Below are 12,348 nucleotides of genomic sequence, written 5' to 3'. Positions count from 1 at the left end.
ATTCTCTCCATGCCAGCATACAGGTAGTACTGCTTGCATTTATTTCCTGGCATTTCATTAGGGGATGGTGCGCTGACTGATCCCTGCACCATTAGCAACAGGCTGAATGCAGAGCAAGTACAGGCAGTTTTTACTCAGCTGACATTTCAAAGCATTAACAGTTGAGGGCGCTGTTGCACTTTCCACCCGTTTAAAAGCATAAAAAACATCTTTCAACATTGACAGAATTCTTTTGATAATAAAGGAATGTCAGTAAGATTTAGTTTACCGTGTGTTGAAAGCTCAGTGATTGAATTGCATTTGTGTTGAGGTGTTCAATCAAGAGCCAGAAAATGTTAGTTGTAAACAGGACTGCAGAATACTGAGCATAAAACCCTGTGATGCTCGGGACAGTCATGTAACACATTCCTATGGGATTGAGGCTTCTGTTATCGCACCCCAATGATTGATCTCAGATTCCCTTGTGTGTTTATCTGGCACCTGATAAAATAGATTTGCTGCATCCGTTTTGCCTGTTGCTCACTAACTAGAGATGGAATTTGTTCTGAATCCAGACAGACAACTCCAGCAGGACACTGTGCAACATAAAAAAAGGCAATTTGATGGAGGGACATCAAATGAATCACATACAGAAAGTGACACTGAGTGTAAATGAGTGCAGCCACTGCATCCACAGTGTGTAAGGATCTCTAACGGAAGGCTTAAATGGTTTCCGACCGATAGAATTGTTCTCTGCATGACCACAGAGGAATAAATTGGCAAGAGATCAGCGGTGTCTACTCACATTACAGATAGTAGTGGGAGGGTTTGCCATCTCAAATATCCAATTCATTTTGTGTGCTTTCATTTTCCACTTACACTTTATGTTAATGGGCCATGGTGTGATTATCAACAAACTACGAGAAGTTATTCAACAAATGTCAAACAAAAAATGAAGAACTGTAAACTAAGATAACTTGCTAATTCCCATCTTTCAACTAACCCTGACCATAATCTGACCCAACATAAAGCCACAAACATTAGCCTATTTGTATACCTTATTGGGCTTATCCAAAAAACACGGACCTATTTTGAATTCTTCAGCCAAGTAAATGACATTACTATCAAATACAAACAGAGATGCGCTTTGCAATGTTCCTTTTCAAGTCAGATAATTTTGTATCTATTTATTTTTGTGAATATTTTTGTGCTCTTCACAGGGTGTTTTGTTTTGTGAGGGATATTCTTACTGTACCATACTGTACATCCTAGCACCATTCATAATACATGATGTCCCTTTTGATCATTTCAAATTGTAAGGTTCAAAGGACAAAGCTATGAAAATGGCGCTCAGAATCCCACCACTTTTATATAGGCCTTTGACTGCAGTTTTTCCTTTGTTTTGTAAGACTATATTTAAGGTTAATGAATGCTGTGTTAATAGATGATGTGTCAAACAATGCAGAATGCACAGACAAACACACCCACTCCCGCACACATCCACAAACCATATTTCAAAATCTGGATTCCACCAACCTGAAGCTGGTCTTGTCTGTGTCTACACCTAGTCGCATTCTGTTCCTTAAACAGAGAAGAGAGCCAAATAGATAAACTGTCACTTTTGCTGCAGGCTACGGCAACCCTCCCTTTTTGTTTATTTCATATAATTGTATGCTCCCCATGCATCCAAATGTATATACAGTGCCCTCCACAATTATTGGCACCCCTAGTGAATATGAGCAAAACAGGCTATACAAAAATATGTCTTTGCTGTTTATCCTCTTGGTCTTTGACTCAAAATATTCACAAAAATCTTACCTTTTCATTGAAGTAAAACTATTGAAAGAAAAAAAAACTGTTGACATTAAATACATATTTTTCCCCAAAACATGTGTGCCACAATTATTAACACCCCTTAATTTAATGTTTTGTGCAGCCTCCCTTTGCCAAGATAACAGCTCTGAGTCTTCTCCTATAATGCGTGATGAGGTTGGTGAACACATGGCACGGGATCTGAGACCATTCCTACATGCAGTATCTCTCCAGATCCTTCAGATTCTGAGGTCAACGTTTGTAGACTCGGCTTCAGCTCATCCCACAGATTTTCTATGGGGTTTAGGTCGGGGGACTGTGATGGCCATGGCAAAACCTTTATTCTGTGGTCGGTGAACCATTTTTGTGTTGATTTTGAGGTGTGCTTCGGATCATTGACCTGCTGGAAGGTCCAACCACAGCCCATTTTAAGCTTACTGGAGGGGGCTGTTAGGTTTTCATTTAATATCTGCTGGTATTTGATGGAGTCCATGATACCATGTATCCTAACAAGATGTCCAGGGCCTTTGGAAGAAAAACAGCCCCACAACATCAAAGATCCGCCACCATTCTTCACATTGGGTATGGGGGTCTTTTCTGTATGGCTATCTTTCTGTCTACGCCAAACCCACCTTTGATGTTTGTTGCCAAAAAGCTTTATTTTGGTCTCATCTGACCATATAACTTGGCCCTATTGAAACTATTGAAAGTCTGACTTACATTTGGCAAACTGTAGGCGCTTTAGTTTGTAGTTGATTGACAGCAGAGGCTTTTTTCTGGCAACCCTCCAAAACAACTTGTGGTGATGTAGGTGGCGTCTGATGGTAGTTTTGGAGACTTTCTGACCCCAAGACTCAACTCACTTCTACAATTCTCCAGCTGTGATCCTTGGAGATTCTTTTGCCAGTCGAATCATCCTCCTCACGGTGCGTGGGGTCAATGTACACATACGTCCTCTTCCAGGCTGATTCTTAACATCTTCTGTCGCTTTAAACTTCTTAATTATTTCCATGATAGTGGAAATGGGTATTTTCAACTCTTTAGAGATTTTCTTGTGTCCATTTCTTGATTCGTGCAGCTCCACAACTTTCCGTTGCACATCGTCACTGTGTTCTTGGGTCTTTCCCATAGTGATGAATGACTAATGGAATTTGGCCTGTGTCACCTCACATTTGTACGCCAGTGGAACAGGAAGTCATGGTTGACCTCTTAAGAGTTCCTTATCAAACAGGTGAACTTAGAAATGTAAAACATGACTGGAAATATACTTCAGTTAGATTTTAATTATAAGATTTTTCTAGGGGTACCAATAATTGTGGCACACATGTTTTGGGGAAAAATATTTATTTATTGTCAACAGTTTTTTTTTCTTTCAATAATTTTACTTCAATGAAAAGGTAAGATTTTTGTGAATATTTTGAGTGAAAGACCAAGAGGATAAACAGCAAAGACATATTTTTTTATAGCCTGTTTTGCTCATATTCACTAGGGGTGCCAATAATTGTGGAGGGCACTGTACTTACCAACACCATCTTTGTTCATAAAATAACAATAATAATAATAATAGACTTTATTTGTATAGGACCTTTCATACAAAACAATGCAGTTCAAAGTGCTTAAAAGTCTTCCATTGCTTTTTGTCAGAACATTATGCTGTAATTTCTCGACTATTAACCACGGTCTATACATTGATTTAATTAATTCTCGGGTGTGCATTTTAATACACAGGGATGCATTTTTATTAACAGTTGGCAGCTGCTAGCATGTGATGAACAAGGCGACTATGACATCAGCTAGATAACTCGCTATAATTTCATGCAAATGGAACGTTAGTTAGATAGCAGAGCAAATAGATAAAAAATTATGAATGATTATAATAACAATTATAATTAATTTTTTTTTTTTTTTTCAATTTAATTAAAGCCACTCTAGGTAAATTAGTGTTATGGTCTTTGAATAAGCGCTGAAGCCTGTTAATAAAATACACTGTGAGTGTTTAGACTGTCACGTAAGGCCAGGATGCTTACCTCTTGCTTGTTATCCAAACACACTTGGAGAGGTGCCTGGGGAGGTCTGCCAGAATGCCCTCCACTTCCATCTCATCCATCCTGCTTATTTACCGGCCAACATTAGCATCAGACCATGACAAAATAATTAGTCTAGAAATAAAGCATGTGAACCACAATTACCTCTATTTGACCTCTGTTTCTAGCATCACAAATTAAACACGCAGGCCATTTCTTTCCCGCTCTCCATTTTCTACCTCTGTAACTGTGTAATATTTGGGGATTGTCTGAATAGTGTTGATTGTTCTCATCAGAACATCGTCCTGCGGCTTGGATAAATCGTGATGACTTGATCAGTTGGTGGGTTCTGAGGGGTTTGGCTCGAGGTCGTATGTGTTTGGATTGGAGTGTTGCGCTGTCAGGGTACCATGGTACCACCAATCACTGACCACAATGGACATGACCATATTTGGCAGCGTGCCTTGTGCTGTGTTTGGTGTTCACATGTCATAGCATGAAGCTATGAGTTCAAGCTATGAGTTATCACTTTGTTTTATTTGTCTCTCTCTGTGTTTACCAGTTTGCAGTTATTGTTGTTATTGTTACTGTTACTGATACACAGACAGACACACACAATAATGTTCATACTCACACTTGTTTTGGAGAATTTACCTACTTTCGTGTTTTACGGAATTTTAACTACTGATGTGATTACGTCTTCCATCAAAGGCTACCTGTCTCAATAAGTGAGTGTTAGTTTGATGCTTCCCTATTTACCAGCCTGTGTCTCATAGAGGCGTTGCGTTTAATTGATGCTGTCGCTCCAGGCTGCAAACACGTTTCTTTTTGTGACGCAGCAGCATCTGTGTCACAGTCTCCCAAGTGCTGACAATTTAGAGGACACTCAACACTAGCAAGACTTTAGAAGAAGAAGTTTAGTAGGAGGAACAAAAATATGACACAAATCAATGGCCAACATTTTTCCTTCCTTGGCAACCAAAGCGTTCGCACAAAGCTTTAGTGTACTGTCATGTAGGAGGCTTTTTATATAGAGTATGAGCACAGTGAACTTCAGCCGTGTCAGACCTGCTCTTTGTCTGATCAAGTCAAGTCAAGTCAAGTTACCATCTTCCGTGGTCTGCACATAAATATCATCTGTATTACACATTAAGTTCAGTCATGTTTAATGTGCATTATCTGTGCGTTATCTTTGGTGAAGCCAACCGAATGTTCTTAAGAAAGTGATTAAGACCACATCTTGTCTCCAGCATGACTTTAATCATTTTGTGTTTGGAGCGCTGGAGTGATCTGCAACTTCCACCACTGACCATTTATAAACTTAATGAGATTGAGAAGGAATGAAGGAACTTCACAGAAACAGGCAGTCTTTCACACAGACCCAGAGGGTTTCCCCCCGCCCTGCTGTGAAGTCTAGGTGCAAGGTCTCAGCCTCACGGAGGGAGACACAGCTCTGGAGGATGTGGTTTGGTGTTTTCTGAAAGTTCCAGAGAAAGAGGCCCCCCTGTGACAGACAGACACCCGTGGGTGGAGGCACCTCCTCCTGGTCCTGGAGAAGTCCACACTGAGGGGAAGTGAGCGGGCGGCACAGAAGTGAAACTAAAATAAAGTAAAGTTATAACTTGCTATGATTACATCATACATTGAGACCCACACTATCAGTTCATATCTCTCTCTCCCTCTTTCTCTCTCTCTCTCTCTCTCTCTCTAAAAGAAATGTATTCCATTGAATAAAGCAGATACAAAAAGGAAACAAGATAATATTAAGGGAGTAACAGGATGAGATTTCATTTTCAGAATATACATCTCATTCCTACACCGTAGACTATTGATACATACATGCTCAACCACGGTAGAGTATTGCTTTGACCCTCTGGTAATTGTATGCTCCACTCATATAAATTATACACATGCAATGTATACAAAGAGTGCGCATGGCTGGAAATAACTGGGTACCGAATGTGAAGACGGAGACTCCTTTTAGCAGCAGATTTTTGTTTTCACCTCTGCTGTACGATAATACTGTCCCCCCCCAGGGAAGGACAAAGTAATTGCGGTGCGTATAAATACCCAGGTCAGAATCTTCAGGAGAGTAACCGTCTCTCCAATTCAGCCTTCATCATCACCCGGGTCACCAAATGGCTTTAGAACCCGTATAAATCATTTCTCCTTGGGTACAAGCTTCAGAAGGCTTTAGTCTAATCTGAGTTGTTAATGAAAACCTGACGATGACCTTATTGCAATTCTTGACATTTCAGTAAAATGATCGCAGTGGTTGAGCATGAGGGACTGTTAAATTTAGATTTAAATTACTAAAATAAATAATAAATAAATCTTCTTTCCTGCTTCTGTAATCATTTTCTGAATAAATGGACGGGCAAAGTACGAACCCACAATCATAAGTTTAGCTTTTCCTGATGAAAGTTGGTTTGCTATTCCTGGATCTTTAAATAATGACCTGCCTTATACATGAAAAAGAAGCTGCCATGCTGGAAAAGACAGGCAAAATCGCAGTCACCCTGTCTGATAAGGAAGCCGACGTAAATGGTTTTGTGCAGGTTCGACGGCAGGAGGCTGACCTGAACGGCTCTGATTAACTCGGATGACCTGCCTGTGTCTAGTTTGTCTCCCTGCGTTTACTATTAATACAGTGCTTTTCTCGGCGCATCAGGAATGGCTGAGAAAATGTCAGCGTTGTTTCGGAGTAAATTAGGGTTCAATTTGTGGCCAGGGTGATGTTGATGATGTTTGCTTCTTTATGTTAATTGTTATGTTTTTAATGTTTTTATTTGTATTTATTTTTTATTTTTTTGAAGGGTGGATGAACTGACTGGTGATTGGTTCCCTGCTGCTGGTAGAACACTGGTGCAGTCATGCAGAAGCTGAGGGGGGAGACACAGCGCCAAGTGACAAGGGTGGGTAATTAGTGCCTGTGGAAATCAGATGGCTCATTTGAATGTACTCATGAACTGATATTACATACAAGCTCTTCTTCAGTAAACAGCAACCACCTGTTACCACTGTAAATGCAATATTCGCACATATAATTCCCATAGACGTGGCACTAACTACCATAAACATATATAGGATCTTTGACAACTCAGTAGAGGCTCATTGTCGAGAGGTAGTAATATACATACCTGTATATTATGTCAAATCTTTGTTACATAACACTTTAGGCTTGATTAGAGCACCCTCTAATGTTTAGAGGTGCTACACTTCCCTGAATGACCAAGGCCAGTCTGAAGAAGCACATTCTCTATCCCCCCTCCTGCATTTTCAGACCATCAAGAAGTTGTAAATTACAATCTGAAGATTTGGCACAATGAGGTATCATGCAATTGCCACTTGGCTTCAGGTAATTGAGTCCATTACTAGTCTGATTAAAGGTCACCACAGTCTTCCACATTTTGCATTTCCCGAGCAAATTAGATGCGAGTGTAATTTATCAATTGAATATTAAATCCAGAGGACCTAGTACAACAGATTGGGTCATATTTTAATCAAGTGGCGGGAAGACACAAGTGACCTTTATAGTAAAGGGGATCCAATCAAGGCCATTGCTTCCAAATGCATATGTTTATGAGTGGTGTTAAGCACCCTTCAATAAAGCAGATATTGACATATATCCATAACTTCAATCAAGTAACAAAATACGTAGCAGTAAACTGGCATGGAGGAAGACTTCCATAAATGACACATATTCATCTTCAACATCAAATGCCCCCAGAACTGAAGGATCTCAAGTGACGGTCAAATAACTCCAAATCAACATATTGATTGGGCCCTAGTTTCCTTTGTTTTGTTCTAGTAAGGCTGTCTGAACTCTGAAGTCTGTTATTGGCTGCTTCTCTCTGAAAAGGAACCAAGTCGTAGTCTGGTATAATCAGACCCAAATTTACTTTGTGAAGAGATGGCCATGCTCCACTGGGGATTGTTTCCAGTCGTTGCATCTTAATGAATGTAGACTTTTTGTCAATTTTGAAAACAACAATCAGCATTGACCACTGTAGAGTTGCTATACTTCCTACTTCACGAACTGATACAAAAGCAATTACAATAATATTACAATAGCAAATATACATTTTGGACTGTTTTTGACCTGAGGTTGAGTTTCTGCCTAGCGGCTTGTACTGCGACTTTCTTATTAAAGCAACATTATGTAACAATTTTACCTTCAAAATCATTTTGGTGGTGAAAATGACTTGTGATAAGGAGAATGGCGTCTGTACCACTGCCACAGCATCCCACTTATGCCTGGTACTGCACTGTGTAACTTTAGTGGACAGTGAGACCCTTCCACTTTATGGTGCCAGCTCACACAAAAATCAGACCCTTCCATTAGGCAACGAAGAAACCAAGGAAGACGTTGTTGGAGGAAGGGAGCAAGAGAAAAAGATAGAGTAACTGAGCAAGAGACTGAACAATAGTCAGTCTCAGACTGGTTTTTACTCGTTGGTGAGAGCTAAAAAAGACAGAAAGATGCAAGTCAGATGCCGAGCTGCCCTTCTTTCTGTTGGACTAGTCAGTAATAATGTAATTAGCTCTCTTGCTATGTCTTGTATTGCGCTTGTTTGATGTTTGGCTGTGTTAGGAAAGTTGTCACCTAGCTAGTTTTTCCTCATATACAACCCTGCCAATGTTATTTATGAAAGAATGTGACGTAGGCTGTAACCTTACCGGTGTCATCCCTGTCTCTCCCTGTCTCTCGAACCCTAACCCTAGTTTTCTCAAACCATCAGTATTCATCAATCTCACGCCAAAAAAGCCTTGGAAGTCACCCAACTAGTTAGCTTGTAATAAATTACACTGTCCAATGTATATTATGCACAATCATGATGCCAACAACATTTAAATAGATTAGATTACACATACTCCACATTCAAACACTTGGAAAAACAATGTACATGGGCTGAAAACGAGAGCAGTATTTCAGCAAAACAAAAATGTGTTGCTCTCTTTTTGTTATTCTTCTGATTATGTTAGCGTTCATCTCTGATGTCATAATAAACTAAACTATGCATAGTCATATTTGTATAAAATCTTGTAATATTACTCAACCTTGTCAGTCGACATGCTTCTTTGGCTTCTGCTGTTGTCTTTGCCTGTTCCATATCCTTTAGCTTGTCAACAAATTCACATGTACCACTGTCCATTAGGGGGTCTCAAAGCGTGATTTGTATTTTCAACAGTAGTGTAAAAGTGAACTATAACCCGCAACTTCAGGGGGACCTCAGTAGCAATTAAAAAATACCAATTCTCACATAATGAGGCTTTAAAGCTTCAACTTTCTGTGCCTGATGTGTTTAGAGTCTGCTTCTGGGTCCAGCACACCATACCTCTGGCATTACAACCCAAAACTCATATTATTAAACCCCAGCTTTAACATTTTGTAACTTGCATGAGTCGAGTAATGTGTCAATTCAAACTAAGTTGTATTTTTAAGTATACTCTTCAGTGGCAGACGACTATTCTTGGTTCATAGGCTTTCCCACTCTATCTGATGGACACATGTGATTGATGAAAGCCTTACCTTAGGATGAAAGCCTAAACACGACATGTGCTCAGCGCCTGTGGCTGAGGTAGTCAGGGCAACGGAGGGGCCCTTCGGCTTTATTTTTGAACATGTCACAAGTAAACAGCATTAGGCTGAGAGCAACACAAAGCGGGACTATGACGTGTGCGTTGTCACTTAAAGCTTCTTGAGAATGAAAAAAAAAAAAAAACATACCAAATGCACTTTCGTTTTGCTTTGTGCTTGAGGACAGCCACATGAAAAAGTAATTACCTATCTGGAATAAAAGTTTTTAGTACAGTGGTGGGAGAGACATTACAGGGGGCTGACAGTTATGGTATGCTAAAGTTAACCTTTAAACTGTCTAGCTGAGAAACAAGGGTTCGCCTGCCAATTGCTCACAGCTCAGTTTTCTTTTCACTGTGATTATAGTCTGGAAGCTCTGTTGGCAGAAGGGATCACAGGATTCTGGTTATATCAGGCAGGCAAATATCAGGATTTTAACCCAGGAAACAAGCAAACGCGTCACTTCTAGAACTCAAACTCGACACAAACCCATGAACTTAGCGTGAATACTCAGAAGAGACATTTGGCAGGCCTTAAGGGCTGTAGCTGACGAGGGAATTGGCAGCAGGTGTGCAGGCAGGAGCGCCGGTGATTCGCTCAGCCACCTGTCAGTCTGCCAGGAGCCCGTAAGGATACTAAGTAAGGGAGTGGATAAACAGGGAACGGAGCACAAGGCAGACACAACATGTCAGGACACAGGGGGGAAAACATGGACAAGGACACAAGGAAAACATGGACAAGGATCTGGAGGTCCTCTTTTTTGTTCAGCTTGTTGCCCTGTTGCTGTTACTGGTGGATAACAATTTAATCTAGTTTTACTCATAAATACTATAACTAGCAGCTGGTTACATACATCATAACACCTGTGTTACTTCAGCGAGAGGCAGCAGAAAAACAGTCATCACTGAGTCTCTAGTCTGTAAACAAGGGGCAGTCTAATAGCACAGAATTCCCTCAAGCAATTAAAAGGACAAAGCTGGCCGGAACTGAAGATGATATGTAAATGTGTTCAAATTCAGGTAATAGTTACATATGAGAAAAAGAAGGAGGAGAAGATAGTCCTGGCTGATGTCAGGAGGTTGCTAAGCAACACAATTTGTGAGGCGTAGCATTTGATTGCGAAGAATAAAGACATCAGTAAGGACCGGTGTTCTATTTTATAAGAAGTAATATTATATACTGGTATTATTGTTCTACTAATCCTATATGCAATCATTATTGACGGGTAGTGGTTGTTGGAGACAAACTGATTGCGCAAGCTTGTCGTAATCACTGCATCACCGTAATAGCACAGTCAGTTACGTCTAAAAGGTGTTGACCCCTCAGGGTGCAGCTCCAACAGTAACACAGTAAACGTCTGCCGGAAGTAACAGTTGGGTTCCTTTACTGTATAATTACTGTATGAAAGGGGTCTTGCAGTTGTGTAATAGGCGATCATAAAACGGGATGTAATTATGTCTTCTTGTACAGTCGAGTCATTATAAGCCTGCTCTAAAATGTTGAGCAGTTCCCGAGAGCCCAATAATGTGAACTCTTCCTCAAAGCTTGGTTCAGAGTGGCATTCAACTAATTATAAATGATGGATTAAAAACTGTACTTCTTTTTTTTTGCGGGAGGGAATTAACAGCCATGATGAATATTAAGAGCATATGAAAGAGAACATGAAAGAGCATGATCGCTCCCGAGGGCTTATGAGCATTTTAAAACGAGCAAATAAACAAATCCGAAAAGCAAGGGGCAATTACTGTCATTTGCACTACAGGGCATCTCTCCTTGGGAACACCTGGCCCCCTCATCTCAAGGCAGCCATTTTGTTGATATTACTCAGAGGAATGGAAATTCATTTTAGACTACCTTTAACCCAACCCTAACACCACCATCATCAATGCACGGGGCTTTGTGTGATTTGAAGCCATCTCTAATCAGTTTGGCAAATGATACAGTGATTATAACTGATGTAAATATAACAAGGGCTCAGTGGTTTGTTTTGGCACTTTTTAGAAGGGGATGGCTAATAACACGCACCTAATTAATATTTAATTTGTACAATGCTATTTTTAATGACATCAGGATGAACTTGGTAGGGATAACTGAGTTCAGTGGGTACAGATGATGCCTACTGTTATGGCAGGATCTCTTCGTAGCAGAAGAAGATGGCATTCCTAAACCAGCAAACAGCAACAGTAGGTGATGGTGAGGATGGTGACATGATTCATGTTGCATGTCAACTCGACTGGTTATTTCTTTAAGGTGAGACCGTAGAATGACAACATTTTCCAACCTCCATTAACAGTCAGCACTTTCTCCACTTCGGCTGTTCATCAAGTTTTACATGTTATTTGGCTTCACATGCAGCCTACAAGATGTCATAGAATCAGAGGAACATACATCCAAATAACACTCAATTGAACCACTGAGGAGTGCTCTTTTGGTGATTATGAAAAACACTGTATGAGGGTTTCAGTCCCAGTAGGGAGAAGGAACGTGTGTAAGGAGCACGCCCGTCAATCACTCACTTAATGAGTTCCAGTGACTAAAATTATGCTTTAATGGTTTGGTCTTTTAAGCAGAGACTGTCTGGGCAACCAGAGAAACAACTTCTCTGGTTGCCCAGACAGTTTTTGCTTAAAAGACCCAATATCAAGCCTACATTGTTATCCATAGGCGACCACAAGCTGCACTGTTCCACAGAGAATGACATTTTCTGTGCTCTGTGAAAAGACACTTTAGAAAAATCCTGACAGCGAGCACCATCACCTTTAACAGAGACTTTTCAAGATTCATTTTTCTCTGGGAGAAGGAACCTAATCAAGCTTTTCTTCAAGAGCTGAATAGCCCCCAAATGACATTTCAAAAGAGCAGTCACATTACTGACTAGGAAGATTGGACACGAACAAAGCCTTGCCTCATCACTGTTCGGGTATTAAATTAGGCAATACGGAGTTCCTACTT

The sequence above is a fragment of the Clupea harengus genome, chromosome 11 (assembly GCF_900700415.2).
Source record: "Clupea harengus chromosome 11, Ch_v2.0.2, whole genome shotgun sequence".
NCBI classification, from domain to species: domain Eukaryota; kingdom Metazoa; phylum Chordata; class Actinopteri; order Clupeiformes; family Clupeidae; genus Clupea; species Clupea harengus.
The sequence above is the reverse complement of the archived record's forward strand: the minus strand, read 5'-3'. Positions refer to the sequence as shown.